Source organism: Trachypithecus francoisi, unplaced genomic scaffold, assembly GCF_009764315.1.
Source record: "Trachypithecus francoisi isolate TF-2019V2 unplaced genomic scaffold, Tfra_2.0 Lachesis_group21, whole genome shotgun sequence".
NCBI lineage: Eukaryota > Metazoa > Chordata > Mammalia > Primates > Cercopithecidae > Trachypithecus > Trachypithecus francoisi.
Window position 1 is genome coordinate 16,298,939 of NW_022681467.1, and position 9,034 is coordinate 16,307,972.

At 40.1% G+C, this 9,034-nt stretch overlaps 1 pseudogene; it reads right to left on the bottom strand.

Moving 5' to 3' along the window:
- Positions 1 to 8,408: 8,408 nt before the first annotated feature.
- LOC117068285 lies at positions 8,409 to 8,703 on the bottom strand (annotated as a pseudogene).
- Between the last annotated feature and the right edge of the window lie 331 nt (positions 8,704 to 9,034).

Genomic DNA, 9,034 nt, shown 5'->3' on the forward strand with positions numbered 1-9,034 from the left:
TGTAAATTCCTCAGTTCATTCCTCTGTGTTAGGCTGTACAATTCTTCAATATTTAGGAATTAAAAAAAAAAAAACTCACACTTTTTGTTAGAATAGTTTGCATAATCTTTCCTCATTTGGGTAGCATTAGATGTAGAATTAAGATTGGTTCCCATTCTATGCTTGTTCTTCCTGGCTTTCCTTATATTTTGCTGCTGCTGTTTTTAAAGAGATTTGCATTGATTTTGTGATGTGATTGGTGGGTGCCAGGAGGAACTTAACTGGAAAGGAACTGTGAACAATTTGGCAATGTGGGGACTGTAAAGCCAGGGATAAAAATGTAAAAATATCTAGTATACAACAAGCTGTGGGCACCAACCAATCACCATGTGAACCCTTGACTAGATACTGACTTTCTGCTCTATGCCAGAATTAACCCTTTAGTAGGTGACTGATCCTGGACATTCTAGAGGGAAAGGCTGGGATTACTGGGATAACCTGAGGATTATATGAGTGGCTCAGAGCCATGGCTAGTTACCAGATGGTACTTAAGTATTACATATTTTAACAAGACATGAATACTTGTGGATCTCAGCCCTGTGTAGAACCTAGATAAAGCCTTGTCAGAATTTGCTTCTTTCTTCCAGGTGCAGTGGTATGTGTTTATGTCTCGGGATCCTTGGAGTGTCACTTCACCAACTGGAAACATCTGTGGCCAATGGCACCTTTGCCCAATTTTTGCTTGGGCCCACTGGACTCGTTCCACCCACTTGGCCTGGCAGCCTGCACTTGCCTTTTGCTGCAAGCCTGGATCCCACACCTGCCAAGGGCAAGCCAGGTATGGAGCAGTGAAGGGGTGCATGAACGAGTGAGCCTAGCGTCCAGCCACTGTGCACAGCCAGGCACACTGGCTGTGGTAGGGCAGGCAGCTCCAGGCATTGGCATGCGTGCTGGCTCCCTGCTGTGGCTGGACTAGGTGTACCACAAGTGGCTTCCACTGCAGGCACTGGGGAACATGTGCAGCAGCTCTTCTCTCCTCTCCTTCTCCTTGCCATGATGTGGTGAGCGGTGGGGGCATGTTTCAGCTCTTCCAGCCCCACCATTCAGTGGGTCTCAAGTTCTTGTCCCACATCCGGGAGTCATGAGGTATGAGGACAACTGGAGGGTGAGCAAGGGCTGCTTTACTGAGAGCAACAGTACAGTGCTCAGGAGACCCTAAGTGGGCCACTCCTTTCTGCAGGCAAGTAATCCTGAGAAGTGTGCAGCTCTCAGCAGAGAGGAGACACAGAGTGGGTAGCTCCTATCTGTATCTAGGTCACCTGGACATCTACTCAAGTCTGGCTGAGTCTAGGGTTTTTATGGGCTTCAGAAGGGAGGATGTGCATGCTGATTGGTCCATGGGAGGTGAGGGGCAGGCCTGGAAAAAGCACAGTAAGTTCTCACTCTGGTCTGAGGAACTGGCAGCCCTGTCCCTAGTCTTCAGGCCATCCCAGGATCTTCAGACCTGCCCCTTTCCACCCAGGAGGCTCTCTGCCTCCTACCACCATCAACCTACCATCTATGGCACCCACAGCATCCAGGCTGTTCATGCAGAGGAGTGCCTGCAGGCCCATGCCAAGCTGCCCTCAGTTCCCCCTTACTCCCTCCTGTGCTCATTGGTACTCAAAGTCCAGAGGGGACTGAAGCAGCAGGGGGCTGCCATGTCAGTGCCACCCCAAGAACACACACAACCTGGCCAAGTTGAGACAGTGACCAGTCTCAGCCACAACTTTGTTCTGAAATCGAAGCAGTTGCTGGGAGCCAAGAGAGGGAGGTTAGGCAATAGGAGCAGGCACTTTCAAGCCTGCAAGGGCAGGGGGTCTTCCCAGGTCTGCCCCGCCTCCAGAGCAGGGATGCCCAGGTCTGCAGCCGTAGTTGGGCGGCTGCAGCTATGCCCAGGAGTGTGGGGTTCCCACCCCACCAACTTGGAAGCGGATGGGGCTCCTGCCTGTTCCCAACTCCTGCTGGCTCTGCGGAGCATGCAGCCCTGGCTGCACCTCCCTCACCGCAGCAGGCATCTTTGCTGCAGCAGCTCCACCTAGGCCACTGCTGCCATCATTATAGTCCCAATTCCTTAGAAGGTTGAGGCAGGAGGACAGCCTTGATCACAAGTGTCTGAGACCAGTGTGGGCAACACAGCAAGACCCCATCTCAATGCAATAATAATAATAATAAATTTACTCCTGTGAATTGGGCTTAATATGACATTTTGCCTACCCCTGCTTTGCAGATGCGGCTAAGGAGTCTATGAAATCCCCCAAATGTCTGTAATTCACATTGGTCATATTTAGTGACTACAGAAAATACATAACCTCTGAAGAAGTAACATGGACAAGATTAGTCTACACTGGTATTTTAAAACTCTTGCTCCAATACCATTTCTAAACGTTAACCTACAAATGAAGAATTTAATGTTTCTCTTTCAATTGATACTGAAGGAGAGTCTGAGGATCTCCAGTGCTGTTAAGCTAATTTCATTGCAACATGTGGCTGCAATGCACAAATTTTCAGTCACAAATTCATGGGATTTAAATGACTTCAGATGTGCCTTCCCCTGAAGACATTTTTCTGATTTTAATCTCATGCTTTTTTTTTTTTTTTTTTTTTTTTTTTTTTTTTTTTTTACTAATATTGTTGTTAAGAAAAACTATTACCCAAAGATTATATGTAAGGTTAAAAAGAAAAATGGAACCTTTGTTTCCATTGTTAGACAATGTCCTTTTCCCAGATCAAAAGTTGGCACATGATGTAGTTTGGATGCCTCTTCCAAATCTAATATTGATGTGTAATCCCCAGTGTTGGAAGTGAGGCCTGGGGGAAGGTGTTCAGGTCATGGGGGAAGATTCCTCGTGGCTTGGTGCTCTACTCACAATAGTGAGTGAATTCTTTTGAGATCTGATTGTTTCAAAGTATGTGGCACCTCCTTCCTACCCCGTTGCTCCTGCTCTTGCCATATGATGTGCCTGCTACCACTTTGCCTTCCACCGTGAGTGAAAGCTCCCTAGGGCTTCCCCGGAAACCAAGCAGAGGCTGTCAATATGCTTGTATAGTCTGCAAAACTGTGAGCCAATTAAACCTATTTTCTTTGTAAATTACCCAGTCTCAGGTATTTATAGCAAAACAAGGATGTCCTAACACATCAAGATTTTTGTTTTATTTTGTTTTCTGTAAAGAGGTCAGATAGTATTTTAGACTGTGGGTCATCCAGTCTCTGTCACAACTATTCAACTCTGCAGCAAAAGCAGCCATTTATAGCATATAAACAAATGCGTGAGGCTGGGTTCCAATAAAACTTTATTTACAAAACAGGTGGTGAGCTAGTTTTGGTCCAGAGTCTAAGCAAGGCTGTAGTTGGATGACTCCTGCCCTGGGGTGACATGATATATAAGTTTGATTTACCATTTACTGTTGATTAGGGCTCAGACAATTTACAACTCTGTAGTATTGCTTTACTGGAAACTGATAAGTTATAAATAATTTTTGGTCAATATAATGCAATAATTTTTGTCCAGAAATGGTGGGGATTATTTTTGCCTGGTGGTGATACACACAAATTTCCTTGGGTAGGAAAGACAACCTCAAAGGATATAGTTGTATTGCTGGTAGGACAATAAGTTTTGCATCTAACTTTGTGATTTTTTTCCTTCATTGATTATATAATTGACAGTCTTTGTATCCTACAAGTTTGAACCAACTTTGTTGGTTTAAAAAAAAAACCATTAACTCATTATTAAGTTTAATAAAACTTTGATTTCTATTCATTGTAAATTTAATTGAGAATTACATAATTCTAAACATTCTGAAAATTACATTTTCGGTATTGTCTGGTAAGATATTTGCCTAGATTTGATCCCAGTGCTCTTGTCCTTCAATTTTATGAACAGGTAGGGAAAGGAAAAAGTATTTCTATTGACTTTCAAATCCAACTCAAGACTCTTAAATAATCCATCCAAGAGCTGAAAACAAGTAAAAACTATCTGAATGTGATGAAGAAGCCATAGGTGCCTTGGAAAGAGCATTTAACTGAAATGCCAGGATGTGGCTTCAAGTTTAGCAGTGGCAGAAAGCATGTGGCATGTGTTTCTAATTCTGATACAGCGAACCTCTTGCATCATTTTCTGTTTTCTGGCAACATCTATCTCAAGATGGCAGGTGTTTTGCTCACTGGAAGTTGTCAGCACTTCTTTGATGTTACCTTTAAAATAGAAATGAGGGAACTTTTCAGAGTAAGCAAAATCCATGCATTAAATGTATTTTTTCCCAAAAAATAACCCTCAGGAAAATTTGAGAATTGAGATTCTTCTCTTCCCCTTTCGCTCACAGCAGTGACTGTGTCTGCTTTTAGGAGAGGCTGAACTTTTGAAGGACGGCTGAGCTCATGCTAATCAGCAGGCAGTAGCAAACTGAAATGGATTTTTTTTTCACATTAGACTAGATGGTGTAGTGCCAAGTGGAAAAATATTATTCAGTTTCATTTTGGATTCATGAGTTTCTTTTTTCTACTGTGTGGTACTTGAAAGTCAAACTGAATGTCAGAGATAAAAATGTCATGCAGATTATAACTAGGTTCCCTGGGTTAGTTGGAGATATACACAGTTGAGACTCTTGTCTGAGGTATAGAGAGGTCAGTTCAGCCCTGCTGTTCCACTGCCGCCCCCTGCTATTCCTTACTCCAACACAGTAATTCACTTTTTGTGTCCAGTTGAAACTCAGGTATGACTAAAATTCAGCTGGGCTCCTAAAAGCTTAAAGACAGTCAGTTTATGAAAGTACTAAGGATAAAGTTTTTAGAAAAGATAGACTCATGACTCTTCTACAAATAGAAAATGGACACATGTCAAAGATTTTATTTAACTCATTAATGAGGAAACCAGTAAGATGTTACAACCAGTTCAAAGAACAATTTGAAGAGAAGACATATATGTAGGCTATCATAAATGTTGAAATGAATTTGAATTTCCATAATTGGTACCAAAATGACTTGTTTGGGTAGGGGAGAATCAACTGAACTTCCACCAGATTCCTTTGTATATTTGTGGAGGTTCAATTCCATCCCAATGCTATGGTCTTTCAATTTTATGAACAGGTAGGGAAAGGAAAAAGTGTTTCTTTTGACTTTAAAAACCAAATCAAGACTCTTATATAAGCTAACCACGATCTGAAAACAAGTAAAAATTATCTGAATGTGATAAAGAAGCCACGGGTGCCTTAGAAAAATCAGAGAGCATCATTTGCATTTCTTTTTCTTTTTTTTTTTTTTTCATAGTAGCATTATTTATAATAGCTGAAATGTGGAAGAAACACAAATGTTCATCAACTGATAAATGGACAAACAAAAGGTGGTATGTCCACACAATGGAACACCACTCAGCCCTAAGCCATAAAAACGGATGAATGTTCATTCATGCTATAGTATGGATGAGCCCGGAAAACATTATGCTGCCTCAGAAGAGCCAGACACAAAAGGCCATATGTTGCATAATTCCATTTATATGAGTTGTGTCCAGAATAGGCAAATCCACAGAGGCAGAAAGTAGATCAGTGGTTGAGAACGGCTGAGAGGAAGGTGGAAAGGAGGGTGACTGTTAATGGAGATGAGGTTTCTTTTGGAGTGATGAAAATGTTCTGAAATTAGTGATGATTGCATAATTCTGAATCATTTGCATTTTTCAGTTGCAGAATTGTAAAGAACTCAAATAAAATAAAAGGTATAGAGACTCCATAGAATCAGGTAACCTGGAAGGGTATATTAGACAATGCCTATATTTTCATTTAAAACATACAGTAATTTTTTTGGTGTATTTCAGTCCTTTGCAATTTTTCTCTACAAAAGAAAACTCAACTAAAATTATGTTTGTATCTCTAGGGTTATATAAAACAGAAAAGGCAATAGTGTTCTTCTCCTGCATCTGTTTGCCAAAAACAACATAATAGAACAACAGATGGACTAAGTAGCAGACACTTGAAAGCTAGAGAAATCAAATGGAAGAAAAAGTAAACTTTAAAATATTCTTTGCTTAATCATTGTCCTTATAGCATTTTACTTTGTGTTTCACATTGTGGAAAATTTTAAGAGAAAAATACTAAATGGACTGAGCTGTCTTAAGCACCCCGTTTTCATTTTACAACCTTTTCAACATTTTGGAATGTCAGAAGAAGCAATATAAATCTAAAGCCTTGGAGGATAATGTGGGAATCTTGTGACAATTTTTCATGGAAGGATGAGGAGACACCACCATGGATTCTACATAGCATGCCTTCCTAATAACCCTTCTTATATACCATCTCCCAAAATGTTCCACTCCTAATAGCTCTTCCTGAATCTTTTCTCTCTCACGTACTTTCCAAAGTTTCCAGTTGTATTAGTTCTTCTCTCTATTTCTTCTATCTTTTCTCTTTTTGTTCTCATGAAGATTAATTGCACCTTCTCAATTCTTCAAGTCTTCTCTCCTTCCACAACAATACTCCGATAAACAAACCAAGTAAATACTGTTTCTTTTACCCTCAGGAAGAAATGGAGAAGGTGATCACAAAAACTTGTAATTTGGTATTTTCCTCCACACCACACTTTATTTTTAACCTAAAGATTAAATATGTTTGCTATATACCTTGGAATATAAATAACTACTGCACTGTAATTTTGAATAAGTACACTATAAATGATATCAATTTTATTAAACTTGTGTTAAGAAGTATTTCTATACTTCATCTAAATGTCAACTGGGTTCCTCCCAATACTTCCAAAATTCAGGTAGGCAAAGGGCTGTATTAGTTTGCTGTGGTTGCCATGACAGAGTACCATTGACTCTGTGGTTTACAACAGAAATTAATTTTCTCACAATTCTGGAGGCTTGGAAGCATAAGATCAAGTTGTTGGCAGGTTGGTTTCTTCTGAGGCCTCTCTCCTTGGCTTGGAGATGGCCCTTTCCTCCCTGTGTATGTCTAAATTATCATTATAGGTAATTTGTTTAGTTTAATGTTTATGATTCTTATGGAGAAAATAAACATAATGCACATATTTAAAGTGTTCTTCATTTATCTTTGCATTAGTGCTTAAAATACATATTTCTCTTTCAAGATGACATTTAAAAATTATTCTAATATAATAGCAGCAGAAATACAATTCTGTAATATTTAAGAGCTAAACTGGAATCCATAATTAAGCTATTCTTATGTTTAGAATTGTGATTTTGAGGCCAGACATGGTAGCTCATGCCTGTAATCCCAGCACTTTGGGAGGCTGAGCCAGGTGGATCACCTGAGTTCAGGAGTTCAAGACCAGCCTGACCAACATGGTGAAACTCTGCCCCTACTAAAAATACAAAATTAGTCGGGCATGGTGGCACATGCCTGTAATCCTAGCTACTGGGGAGGCAGGAGAATCACTTGAATCTGGGAGGTGGAGGTTGCATTTAGCTGAGATCATGCCACTGCACTCCAGCCTAAGCAACGAGCAAAACTCAGTCTCAAAAACAAACAAAGAAACAAACAAACAACACAAGAATTGTGATTCTGAAATAAATACCACTACCGTGTAGCTCTGCTGTAAGCTTTCTAGATTTCGTTTATTTTTTATTTATTTATTTGAGACAAAGTCTCACTCTGTCACCCAGGCTGGACTGCAGTGGCATGATCTCAGCTCACTGCAACCTCCTCCTCATGGGTTCAAGCGATTTTCGTGCCTTAATATCCCGAGTAGCTGGGATTATAGGTGTGCGGCATCACATCTGGCTAGTATTTGTAATTTTAGTAGAGACAGGGTCTCGCCATGTTGGCCAGGCTGGTCTCGAACTCCTGGCCTCAAGTGATCCGCCTACCTCAGCCTCCCAAAGTGCTGAGATTACAGGTGTGAGCCACTTTGCTCAGCCTAGGTTTGGTTTCAACACACACACATACAATTTCCGTTGTGGGAGGCTTTAGAAGTTATACTCCATGCACTTTTTTTAAAGAGTTCCAAAAGAGCCAACCAGTCCACAAGACAGGCAAAAAAGAGTTAAGCAGGATAAATAGGACTCCTACATAACATTAAAGCATGCAAAAATCTGCAGCAAACAGGGAGTACTTCAAGGTTGGCCTACTGTCTTCTTTAGAACTGATTTCATCTTAACATTTTTAAAAGGTGGACATTTTAGCATCATCAAGTCCATTTAGGTGACATGTTTCTTTTGTGTTAACTTGACTCTCCTGAGTGACCTAGTTAGTGAAGCAGTCATGGGTACGTTCGTCAGCAAGCAAATCAAGCCTGCAAGAAAGGCAGCCAATGTTCAAAATATCATGTTATTGTCTGAATACATTCAATTTATTTTCAACATAAACATGTAACCTCAAGAATGAAATGTGTAACTAATGCAAGCTCCTCCAACAAGACCAAAACAGCATCTCTTCTTCTTCTAAGGCTTAAGTTTTGCCCAGAATTCCCAATATAGGGAATAGCCCATACCAAGAGTTATTGCTCGCACAACAAAGCCTTGGGTTGCCACATGTGGATCAGGTGAAGGAACGTTTTAATATTTCCCCTGATCTTTAATTTGTTAATCCATATGCAACAATTGCTGCAAAACCTGCTATTCCAGTGGGGATTAATGGTGTATCTTCAGCTTTTCAAATAGGTTTGGATTCCTGATCTTCATTATATGAAGAAAGAAAAACATCTCTGTTGGTTGACATAGTGATTGCTTGAAGAATCTTCTGAGAGCGAGAACCTCTCACAATCCAAACGGCTTCTCCAATCTTTACAGTGTTCAATTTTTTTCTTATTATTGAGTTTTAGGAATTTAGGAATTAGGAATTTAGGGATTTGTTATATTTTGGATATACATCCTTTGTCAGATAAATGTTTGCAATTATTTTCTTCCATTCTTTCATTTTTTTAACAGTGTCTTTGCAGCTAAGTTTTTAATTTTAACAAAATCTGACATAACTTTTTTTTATCTCATAGATTGTGCTTTTGGCATTATATCTAAAAACTCATCTCCTAATCCACATCATATAGATTTTCTCCTAGGTTTTCTTGTAG